Source organism: Medicago truncatula, chromosome 6 (genome assembly GCF_003473485.1).
Source record: "Medicago truncatula cultivar Jemalong A17 chromosome 6, MtrunA17r5.0-ANR, whole genome shotgun sequence".
NCBI lineage: Eukaryota > Viridiplantae > Streptophyta > Magnoliopsida > Fabales > Fabaceae > Medicago > Medicago truncatula.
In genome coordinates, this window is record NC_053047.1 from 29,961,105 (window position 1) to 29,972,293 (window position 11,189).

The following is an 11,189-nucleotide window of genomic DNA, read 5'->3' on the forward strand; positions in this document are numbered from 1 at the left end:
TCCTAAAACTATAACTCCCCCTTTATTTCATTAAACTCCCTTAATTTTTATTAAATCCTAATTAACTCCCACACTCCAAAATAACTATATTTCTCCACTTATTCTATTAAATAATGAAAATAACCATTTAATAAAATACACCACACCACAAAATCAACATAAATCATTTAAAATCATATAAAAGACTTTAAATCCACTAAAAATAATTAAATAACAATTAGGGCGTTACATATGTCTTCTGCAGCATCAACTTGGATATCATAGTAAAAAGATGGTTTCGAGAGAGCTTCATTTCTAAAGAATTCTTGAATTACAGTTGCTTCACCAACCACCATCTCCTTTTGACGAATTGTCATTAGATAGTTCTTTAAGTCCGAAAACCGAAAAGGAAGATTCTTCGTGCCTCCAACTCCTTGACCCATAACTTCATAAGACGTTCTCATCGACACTCCAGCTTTAGAATTTATTACAGCGAGTTGTCCTTGAACTTCATTTACTTCTCGAAATGATCTCAGGTAACACAAATGCTCTGGTTTATGTAATGGATGACAGTGAGCCACATCCCATCTATATATCTTATAGACATTAAAAACTTTATCCAGCTTCAAACATATTCCAGCTTTACAACCAACCCTTTCCTCAGGTTTTTCTTTCACTTTCACAAAATCAATAACCACTGGACTGTCTGATGTTGGTCTGTTGTTATGATTAAGCAGACTTCCCTTCTTGAAACCTTGTTTGTTACAAACATAACACACATAATGTACCTTATCTCATTTCTTATTTTTTTGAATTGTTCTTCGACTTCAACATAGTCCTAATAGAGAATCCAGTGTTATATGCATAATTACCATAAAAATCTTCAATCTCTTTAATAAATTTAAAGACTAAAGACTTCCTTGATTCTTTATTGCTACGGGAGTAACATTGAGAACTATCAGCATGAATCAATGATGAAGTTTCAACACTCAATTGTCCACTCTCAGATGAAGTTGATATCAAATCCATTGAAAACAGCAACAAACACTATTAAGAACAAAGAACCATTAGATATGAAATTGAAGCTAAATTGTTCTGTTACATATCATAAGTTGAAACTAAAACTGAAGCAAAATTGATCCTTATCCAATTGCTACAACTGAAGCTAAATCGATCCTAATATCAACAATTGAATCACTAAATTTGAATCACTAAATTGATCCTAAGAACAAAAAACCAGTAACAAATCTGAAATTTGAATCAAAAGCTAAATACAACAAAAATCATATACCTCTTCAAATTGCAGTACGAATGCCGCTGGAGAAATCACGTCGTAGCGCGAGCAAGGGTGAAATCCGTGCAACCTCGTCGATGACCTAGCCAGATAAACCACGTCGCAATCACGTCGTCGTAACCTAGCCGGATAAACCACGTCGGAGCAGCGAGCAAGGGTCAGCACATCGAAGTGGCGAGCAAGGTTGAGTCGTATGAGAGTGTGTGCGATCAGATTGTGAGAGTGTGTGCGATCAGATTGTGAGAGTGTGAGCTGAGAAACCTAGGATTATTACATGTGTACACTAGATCTGATGGTTGTGAAGTGTTTATGCACGGTGTATAAAGATTTCGTTATGCACCATAACTTTTTTCCTTAACAATTACCTCAAGTTACTATCAATTCTATTAAAATAACTCTCCACACCAAAATTACTATAATACAATTCGTTCTAAAATTATGAATTTACCCTCACTCCTGAATTTACCAAAATGCCCTTAGTTCTAAAATGACTAATATACTCTTCACGCCTAAAAATCCCCTAACCCTCAAATCAAACATACAAACAAGCAATTTAACACATAATAAATAAATAAACAAATAAATAATAATAGCAAAAATCGGGATGTTTACAAAAGGCATGACAGAGGCGTGAACGGTGATCGGCAAGGATATGGTGAACAACAATAAGAAGCACCTAACAACCCACTCACGTAATGATAGAAAGTTCTTTCTCTCACCAAAATCAAGAAGATTACAACACGTTAACGACTTAATTAGGGAGATGAATGAAGCACGTAGGACAAAATAAGGCATACAATCAGTTGTGTATTGAATAGCATGAATCGATAAATCAAGAATCGATGATTCATGATGTTTCTTTGAAAGTTTAGTGAAACGGTGTTTCGGCTAAACCCTAGCAGAAATTATTAGATAAAAGTTTGGTGAATAATAGATAAAAGTACAGAAATTGTTATAGAAAAATGCATTTAACATTTTTCTTTATATCATGATCGTAGATAGGCATCATAAGACATGAGGAAATCTTAGCTAAGTTGGGATCTTAACTCATTACAATCATTTATAAGACCTCAAAGAAACATTTTATTTAAAATAAAAATTGGGGGACTATGCCAAATCCAAGGAAACAAATACTATAGAAAACCGCCTCGTTACAAACCTTAAGAGAAATTCTCAATGGAATAAAACTTGATGAAGGAAAAAAGAGTGCAGCTTATACACATAAAATAAAATTTGACAGCTAGATAAACATTATTTATATTTTTAAATAAACAATAAAAGTTGAAATATTGTGATGTCCCCTAGTTTCAATTGTGCAATTAATACAGACTACGAATACATGGCCAACAAGCACCTACAAGACACGTCATATGAAGAGGTTCATCCATCCTTGGACAATCAGCGACAGTAACGCAAGGAATTAAATTGATTGGTTCTCCATTGTCTGATAAAGAATAAAAATGTTACAAAAATATGATAAAATAGGGCGCCCAAAAAAAAAATAGAAAATTTTAAAAATGGTGTGAAAAATGCATACGCATTATGGGTTCAGTCCTCTCGTACGCTGCTTCTCCAAAAAATAGAGAAAGAAAGATAATCAAGGAATAAATAAACAGAAGAAACTGTGCCATATTTTTCATCCTTTGAATGTACTAAAGAGATTTATTTTGATCCTTTTATAGTTAAAACTTGAATGCTTTTTTAATTTCAATTCAATAGTTATTTGCTCTCAGAACTAGCGAAAAGCAATTTAAAAAAGAGTAATATTTTTAAAATGTTTTCAATTAGTATTTGTCTGTGACCCTTCAGCCCACTCAGTATATTATAATTCATGCATTTCACATTAAACTTTTAAATTTATAAAAAAAACAAAATTGAAAGAGAATTTATAAATTTATGAAGATGACTATCCCTAATTAGAAAAAGTATAATTATCGACATAAATTTGAAATAATGTTGTTACCAAAAACTAATTTGACATATGTATAAATAATAAAAAACATTGCTAAAAATAAAAAATAAAAAAACATGATAAATGAAATGTATATAAATTACATATCTTTAAAAAAATATTAATATAAACTCTTTAAACATCTACTATAATTAAATATTTTACATTATGGACCGGTCAGAAGACCAACCACACGTTGACATGTGGCCTAACATACACCGCCGTAAGACTCCATGCCTGAAGGAAACGCCAACTTTAAGTGCACCACATCACACACGAGTGTGCCCCCGCACGAGCATAACGTTACATGTGTCCTCTAGCCGTCCCTAATCATAAGCCACGAAACCCGTAGGCAGTTATTTTAAACGCCCACCTATATAAGTGTGACCTTGTTTTAGCCTGTAATTTCAAAAGGCTCATTTAATGCAGTCGACGTATGTTGACTTTTATCTTTGCAGGAATCAAAGCTTTTTCCTTCAAAACTTAAGCAGTTCGACGAAATGCGGACTTAACATGAACGGGTCTAAAAGCCCTAGAGTTCTACAAGACGTGAGTCAGGGATGCAAGACTGTCGAAGTCAAGCGGTTGTCCAAAGAGAAATGGTTTCCTCAATGGAAATGTGGGAGATAAGCGGTTGTCCAAATGGAAGAAGTGTTGATCGTGGAGTTAGGCTATTTCTAGTTAGTTTGCTATGTATAAATAGTTTTCCAAAGGGAAAACGGGTCACAAATCACTTATAGAAATTCTACAACACTTGAGTACCGGCGCGAGAGAAAAGAGTTATACAGAATGCATTTAAAAGATTTGTAGAACCACCTTTATTTTTAAAGCAATGCAATTTATTATTTCTTTAAGTTTCTGCACTTTTAACTTTTATCCTTTATTTTGCATTTACTGTGTTTTCTTTGATTGTAAACCTTTTTCTGTCGAAAGATGTCATTCGGTCTCGTCTTGTTCATAAAGCAACCTATGAATTTGATGAACGCAAACTCTATTTTCTTAAAAACAAATCCACAACACGTCCTAGGATTTCTGGTTTGATCCTGCTTGTAATAATCAAAACCATCCCTTATTGTTTACCAAAAACACCGGTAAACATATTGGCACGCGCAATGGGACCAGCTTTGTGCATTATTTTAAAAAATAATTGGAAGAAATTCCATAACTTTTCAAACTTTTTTTCTAAAAACCTTTCTTGTGAAAACTGTTTTTTGAAAATTAGCAATTATTTTTAGTAAACTTTTTATGAGGAAAAAATTCGCATTTTGTGCATGCATTTCAGAAGTGGTAAAGCTTTGGAAACAATGACTAAATCCACCAGTAATGGTGCTTCCAAGTGATTAACATATTTAACGAATATTAGACAATAATGAATTTCTTAGTTTCTAATATAATTGAATCTATGTATGAATCTAAGTCTGATTTAATAATGAATTTCTTAGTTTCTAATAGACGTATCGGTTGTCAATATTAAATCCTAATATTGATCTATCTATGATTTTGATAAACTTGCGGACATATACATATTAAATCAGACTTTAGATTATAAACTGAAAAAAAAATACTTTGTTAATGGAATCCAACAAATAAGAAGAGGTTCATCTTGGAACCATAAACAAAGAAGTTTGGTTGCTCATGGTAACCGACATCATTACAAAATAATAGAAAATCATTCTCTAGAGAGAACAAGAGGAGGATGGAGATCCTCTGCTTTGAAGCCGATGATGCTCTGACCCCTTACCCTGTACCGCTAGTTTTATGAATGAATAAACTAGTGTGCAAGGGTCTCTATTTATAGTGCATAATTACTTAGGGGATAATTAAGAGAGTGAAAATAGGGTTTTTCTGTAACGCCCAATTTTATTATTTATTTATTTTATCGAGTTTAGTGCCTTTTTTGGTATAATTTATTTGAATAACGGGTGATGTGTTATATTTTGGTAATTATTAGTAGTTATTATGAGCATTATTAGTGAGGGAATATAATTAAAATAGATTAATGAGACATAATGACAGAATTGGAATAAGGGAGAATGTGTTAGGTTAAGAATATGAGAGGTTAGGAATAGAGAGTCAGAACACGTAAAAACAGTTTTGGAAAAAAGTGAGAAGTCAGAGAAGAGAAGAAGGGAAAGCTTGTAGAATTCAGAATTTAACCAATCTAAGGTAAGGGTGGGACTAACCTTCTTTAATCATGAGTATATAATTATGAAAAAGGGTTTAATTTTGTAGTTGTTGATAGTTTTGATGTTATAGAAGTTAGGTTTAAATTGCAATTTAATTGTTGAAAGTGTAGGTAATTCAATGAATTAGTATAAAAATTGATGTTCTGGTTTTAGAATAATAATAGGCAATGTTTCTTATCAAATTTGGGATTTAGGAAGTTAAATTGGGATTTTTGGGTGAAAACTGATTTCTGCCCGTCGAGCTATATGTCATCGCTCGCCACGACGAGTGAACCTTGCTCGCCTCGCGAGTGACTAGGTATGTTGAGTTCCAGAGAGTTGTCATCGCTCGCCATGGCGAGTGGACCTTGTTGCCCTCACGAGTGTCTAAATATGTCGAGTTCCAGAGAGCCTAAATATGTTGAATTATGTGAAGTATTATTGATGATGAATTGTTGCTGTTTGTGTTAATTAAATTCTTTTACATGAATTATTGCTTATTAGTATTGTTAATGATGAATTGATGATGTTTTGTGTTGTTAATTTTTTTTATAGAATTATTACTTATTATTATTGAATGTCAAATCTCACCCCTTCTGTTTGTAGTTGGGTAACGTGCAGATAACCAGGAGTAACCGCTGATGTGAGTTAATTCCTCGTGTCGTCATAGGAGTCATGCTCTGATACGTAACAGGATGAGGATGTTTATGTGTTTTGTTTTCCTTTGTTACGTATCTTTTTCTAAGTTGATCTTGGACTACTTTTAGGTGAAATTTTATTATGTTGTTGATGTTGAGGCCTTAGTGCCAAGGATTGTCTAAACGTTGAATATTTTCCGCTGCGACATTGTTTCAATTATTGAAAGGAGTTGTTTAATTAAATATAATGATATTTTGAAGAACGAAATGTGACATCCTGTTTGCGATGAACTCTGATTTATTTAATATTATTTATATGTTGGAAAAATGTGGTGTTACATTTTCCACCCAAAACGGATTGGAAAATAGCAACTCCTGGTCGTGTCCATTATCGGGGCACATGGTTTCATGCGCAAGGGCGCATAGGACAAAAGCTAAAGATGATCCATGCATAGGGCGCGTGGCCTCATGCCCAGGGGCGCATGAGGCATCTCTCCTGTGTGTTATCAACAATTTTCGACCCTTTTTCGGCCCTTCTTCCATCTTGTGACGCCTTGGAACTTGAAATAAATTTTCTTCACTTTGTATTTTCTTCATAAAACTTCTAACAACCATTGTCTTCAATCTTCATATCGTCAATCCTTCACGTGATGTCTTGATTTGTTGATTTACAGGATTTCTCACTACAAAACTCTCAAAACACCTATGGAGTTGCATGATTTAGATAAGAGTGAATTTTTAATTTTTGAAGAAGTTAAACTAACCCACCTAAATTGATACCGGAGAGAATTGAACCCTAGACCTTGAGGAGGAGCAAACTCCAAGGTCCCAAGCCAACACCACTAGGCCAACCCAAATGAGTTTTAGATAAGTGTGAATTAAAACGACACGAATGAAAACAATACAAAAAGTTCCTCAAACTATTGACAATTCCTCTAATAGACTTCTAATTTACCTTCAAATGCAAATAATTACACTAAAAACATAGCTAAAGACATCATATGTTAATCCAAAATCAATAGACATGAAAATCCCATCATTCATGTGGTACAAATTTCAAATTCACTTTAAAAGCAATAGGTTCTATTTGGTATACTTGAAATGATTGGAATGAATGAATGAAACACGATCGGGATGGGGAAGAATTAATCAATCGTTGTGGAGAACAACCCGAGATCGAAATCAGAAACAATGTATTGGTATGGAGTACTGAAAGAGATGAAACAGAATTATGTGTTTAAGGCAAAACTGTGTAGGAACAAAATGTGTTTAACATTAACTTTTGAGAGTTTTGATGATAATAAGGTATTAAAAATTGTCAATTGCTCCTGTTATTCTTTGTCATCTTCTAAGTTAACCATGACTGGTTGTTTATCTAAATAGAGGAATGAGAACCAAAAGTTAAAGAAGGGTAATATCCACAATCAAGAAAGTTAAAATATAAAAAAATTATAAAATTAACTTTCTATGTAACTAATGGCATTTTGCTTCTGGTAGGAGGGAACACAACACATATTGGCATGAGGGAACACCACACTTATTAGCTCTACATCTTTCTGTATTATAAAAAAAAAAAAAAAAAGATATCATACTCTACATCTTTATACAGTCCTTAAGAAGTCCGTTAAAAAACATATCGCTTTAAGAAGAATATTTTATTTTCTCGTTGTCTAAAACTTCATATTTGGAACATGGATTCCATGGAAAAATCTATTTTCTCTTTATGATACAAAAGCATTGCAATGTTAAGTTGAAGCTTAACTATATACTAGCGTCCAGACGGGCACTCCCGTGCCCGTCTGTCCGCTTTTTCTACTGCGCTAACGCATATATACTTCATGATTGTTTTTTTTTACATAAAATAAATTAATATATAGTTTGTCATTCACGAATACTTCTAAGAAGAAAAAACCTAATGAATAGAGATTTATTGGTGCCATTTTTATCCTCCCTTTTTTGGTTATTTGTTTCGATAAAATATGTATACAATATATTTACCTTCTTTGTATAATTTAATTTCCAAATAAATATATATGAATGACATTCTTCAAAAAAAATTTATATGGATGACATATTCCAAAAAAAAAAAGAATATGGATGACATGAAATATTCATCCGCACTTATAAGGTAATGATAATTAACACATATTAAAACAAAAATAATATAAAGTATAAATTGGTACTCCCTTGCAAACCGCATCGTGACTCCAACATTTACTTTAAACCCATTCGCAAAGAACCTGTCGAACCTAAAGAAAACAACCATAGAAAATTACAAAATACCAAGTAAGAAGAAAATGCCACCCCTGATATTGTCGTCAGTCGCAGGCTCAGGAACTATCAGTGTCTCCCGTAATCATCATTTCTTTTTCTACTACGTTAAGGCATGTAACTCATAAACAATATGTTTTTCAACATCAATGTTGATTTAGTTTTTCTTGATATATCTTGAACAAAATTATAATAATTAAAAGAAAGACTGAGCTTGATTAAAAAAAAGTATCGAATTGGATAAAAAAAATGTAAGATATCTTCTTTAACATGGAGTTATATATACTAAGTTTTGTGATGCACACTCGTCTCTACTAAAAAAAACGAAAATTAGTGAAGGAAATTTAGAGAGGGAAAATGAGAAATTCCTATCTAATTCCGTCACTAAATTTTGCGACCAAGGAATTTGTGAGGGGTTTTAAATTTTCCGTCACTAATTTCACTCCCTAATTTTGCTTTTCTTAGCCATATATGGATGATGATATGCATGAAACATTAGTGACATTTATGGGGTGGTTTTGATGAAGCCATTAAATATTTCTCATCGTTAACACAATTTAAAGAAACCAGTACACATATGCTCTAAATTATTTCTAGAGCAATTAGAATCTGTCGCAGAATATTTCACAAAAAAAAAAGTAAAAAATATGTCGCAAAATATTTCCTCAAAAATATAGAATTTGTCGCAAAATATAAAATTACAAAAAATCAAAGGCTAACCAATAGAACAAAACTTTGATAACACATCCAAGTCATACATAGGGCGAAGACATTTCAAAAAGAGCGAAAGAAGGTTTACAGATTTTAATCATCACATTAGTCATATTACTTATTCATACTTTGCGAAATTTTTGACTGAAAAAGTCAATCTAACATGGAACGTGGAATGATAATTAAACTGGGGCATATAAGTGATGTTCTTATTTGAGAAATCTTGGAAAAATATAAGGCAAGAGCCCCTTCCCACAACCACCCCTTCCTTTTTTTTTTCATCCATGAACCCTCCTTCCATATCCTAGGAATATCTATCTATCAATCTATCTATCTCTCTCTGTCTCTATCTCTCCCCCATCTCCCTCCCTCCCTCCCTCCCTCTCTTGCTCCCTCCCTCATGGACATGGACACAACCATACAACTATCCTACTAACCTATCTCTCAAATCGTTGTTCGGATGCTTTGCTACACGGCCATACAACCAAATATTTTCTCGATTCATCAATTATTCAGTGAATAATACAATTATTTGGTTCTATGTTGAATTTGGATTTTTTTATTATAAAAAGCATAAATTTTGTAAGTAAATGGAGATAAATTTATGATCATCACATAAGGCATATCAATAATAGTATAGTCGTATATGTATGATAACATGTCTAACCGTAAAACTTTGTATGATACCAATTACTTCCATGTAATTGAATTAGAAGAAGCAGTTCTCTCAACTTATGTCGTTAAATCAAATTCATCACTTGATCGTTAATTCAAAATGATCAACAAAATTTGAAAGTAAAATAAATTTAAATCAGCATTAGTCACTTAACTTGATAGAAACAATTATCTCTAAATAGTCCAAAAATTGAATTATATGAGTCAGATCACTTTGCATGTTGCCTGGTGACATCCATTTGTTGTCTTTGGTTGAGAATGTTTTGACATAAATAGAGTGCACATTCATTAAATAAAATGGTTATTCAAAAAAAAAATGCAAACAAACTACAAAGTGAAGGCAAACTAAAATAATGTTAACCTCACAGTCCCTAATGTAAATATCATCTACTTGAACAACCCTTAAAGAAAAACCTGACTTTTGTATAAGCGTATACAACTCCCTGATTGTGGAAAGTACAAATAACAAATTGATGTCTTTTTATGCGGATCATTATGGATATGGAAAACAGGTCAATGAACCATATATAGTATGAACACAAATAATAACTACTTACATGGGAAGAGCGAAAAGATAGTTCCTGATCATGTTGAAAAAGTTGCTGATAAAGAAATTTAAGACGTGAAAAGAGATGAAGAGATTTAAAGAGAAGAAAAAGGATATTGCAATGGAAATACATGAGACACAACATTTATTTTATAAACTCAAGTGATGAGAATTCACAAATCGTATAATGTCCAGACATAAGAACCATACTTTTTCTCTGAACCATGAAATGCTAAGAAAGAATCTTTTAACGTCCACTACCTTCAACACCTTTCTCAAAAGCCTGTTAACCCAAATAACTTGTGTCACTATTGATGCAAAACAAAAATTACTCTTTCTCTAATAAACATGTAAACCCATCATCTCTCTATCATTCTTGTCTTCTCATGTTTCTTCTTTGTCTATCTCTCTCTTTCCGATGGATGATTTCCCGATTTCCGCCATTGTAGTCGTGTTATTGCACGGAAGTGGAAATCAAACTATTTCTAAAATTAATTTAAAAAACAGATAGAAGGAATGAACGTAGTGGTGAAAGTAAATGTTGTATCATGAATATTATTCGTAAATGAATTTTGAAAGAAAAAGATAATAAAATTAAAATTTAGAAACACACTTGGCAAAGTTTTTTTCCTCTTCCGTAAGTGATTTCACTTTTTTCAATTAACCTATGTTTCCGTTCGATGACTTTTGTCCCTTCAATTAGAAATTGGCAATGTAAACCATCAATGTTGAAGGTGTATCACCATCAAATAATAGTGAAAGTGAAAATTCTTTATTGAAAGAAACCAGAAGGAAGTTAATATAGGGAACCAAAATTTATACTCATGAATCTCTATCCCCTATTCGATATCTCTCTATAAATAATACATGTATATTATTTTGGTTGTCGTTGACATACTTTTACCCCGTGTTTATCTCAAATTTTGATACCCCTTCATCTATAGTTACTTCCTATGTT

General features: G+C 32.5%; 1 long non-coding RNA gene across 1 annotated transcript; it reads right to left on the reverse strand.

Moving 5' to 3' along the window:
* Nucleotides 1-153: 153 nt before the first annotated feature.
* Nucleotides 154-2,970, reverse strand: LOC120580896 (uncharacterized). The gene is made up of 3 exons (XR_005646660.1): nucleotides 2,811-2,970; nucleotides 1,271-2,717; nucleotides 154-1,026 (listed from the first exon to the last, which is right to left on the reverse strand). It is a non-coding gene; the product is annotated as an uncharacterized lncRNA (long non-coding RNA).
* Nucleotides 2,971-11,189: the final 8,219 nt, after the last annotated feature.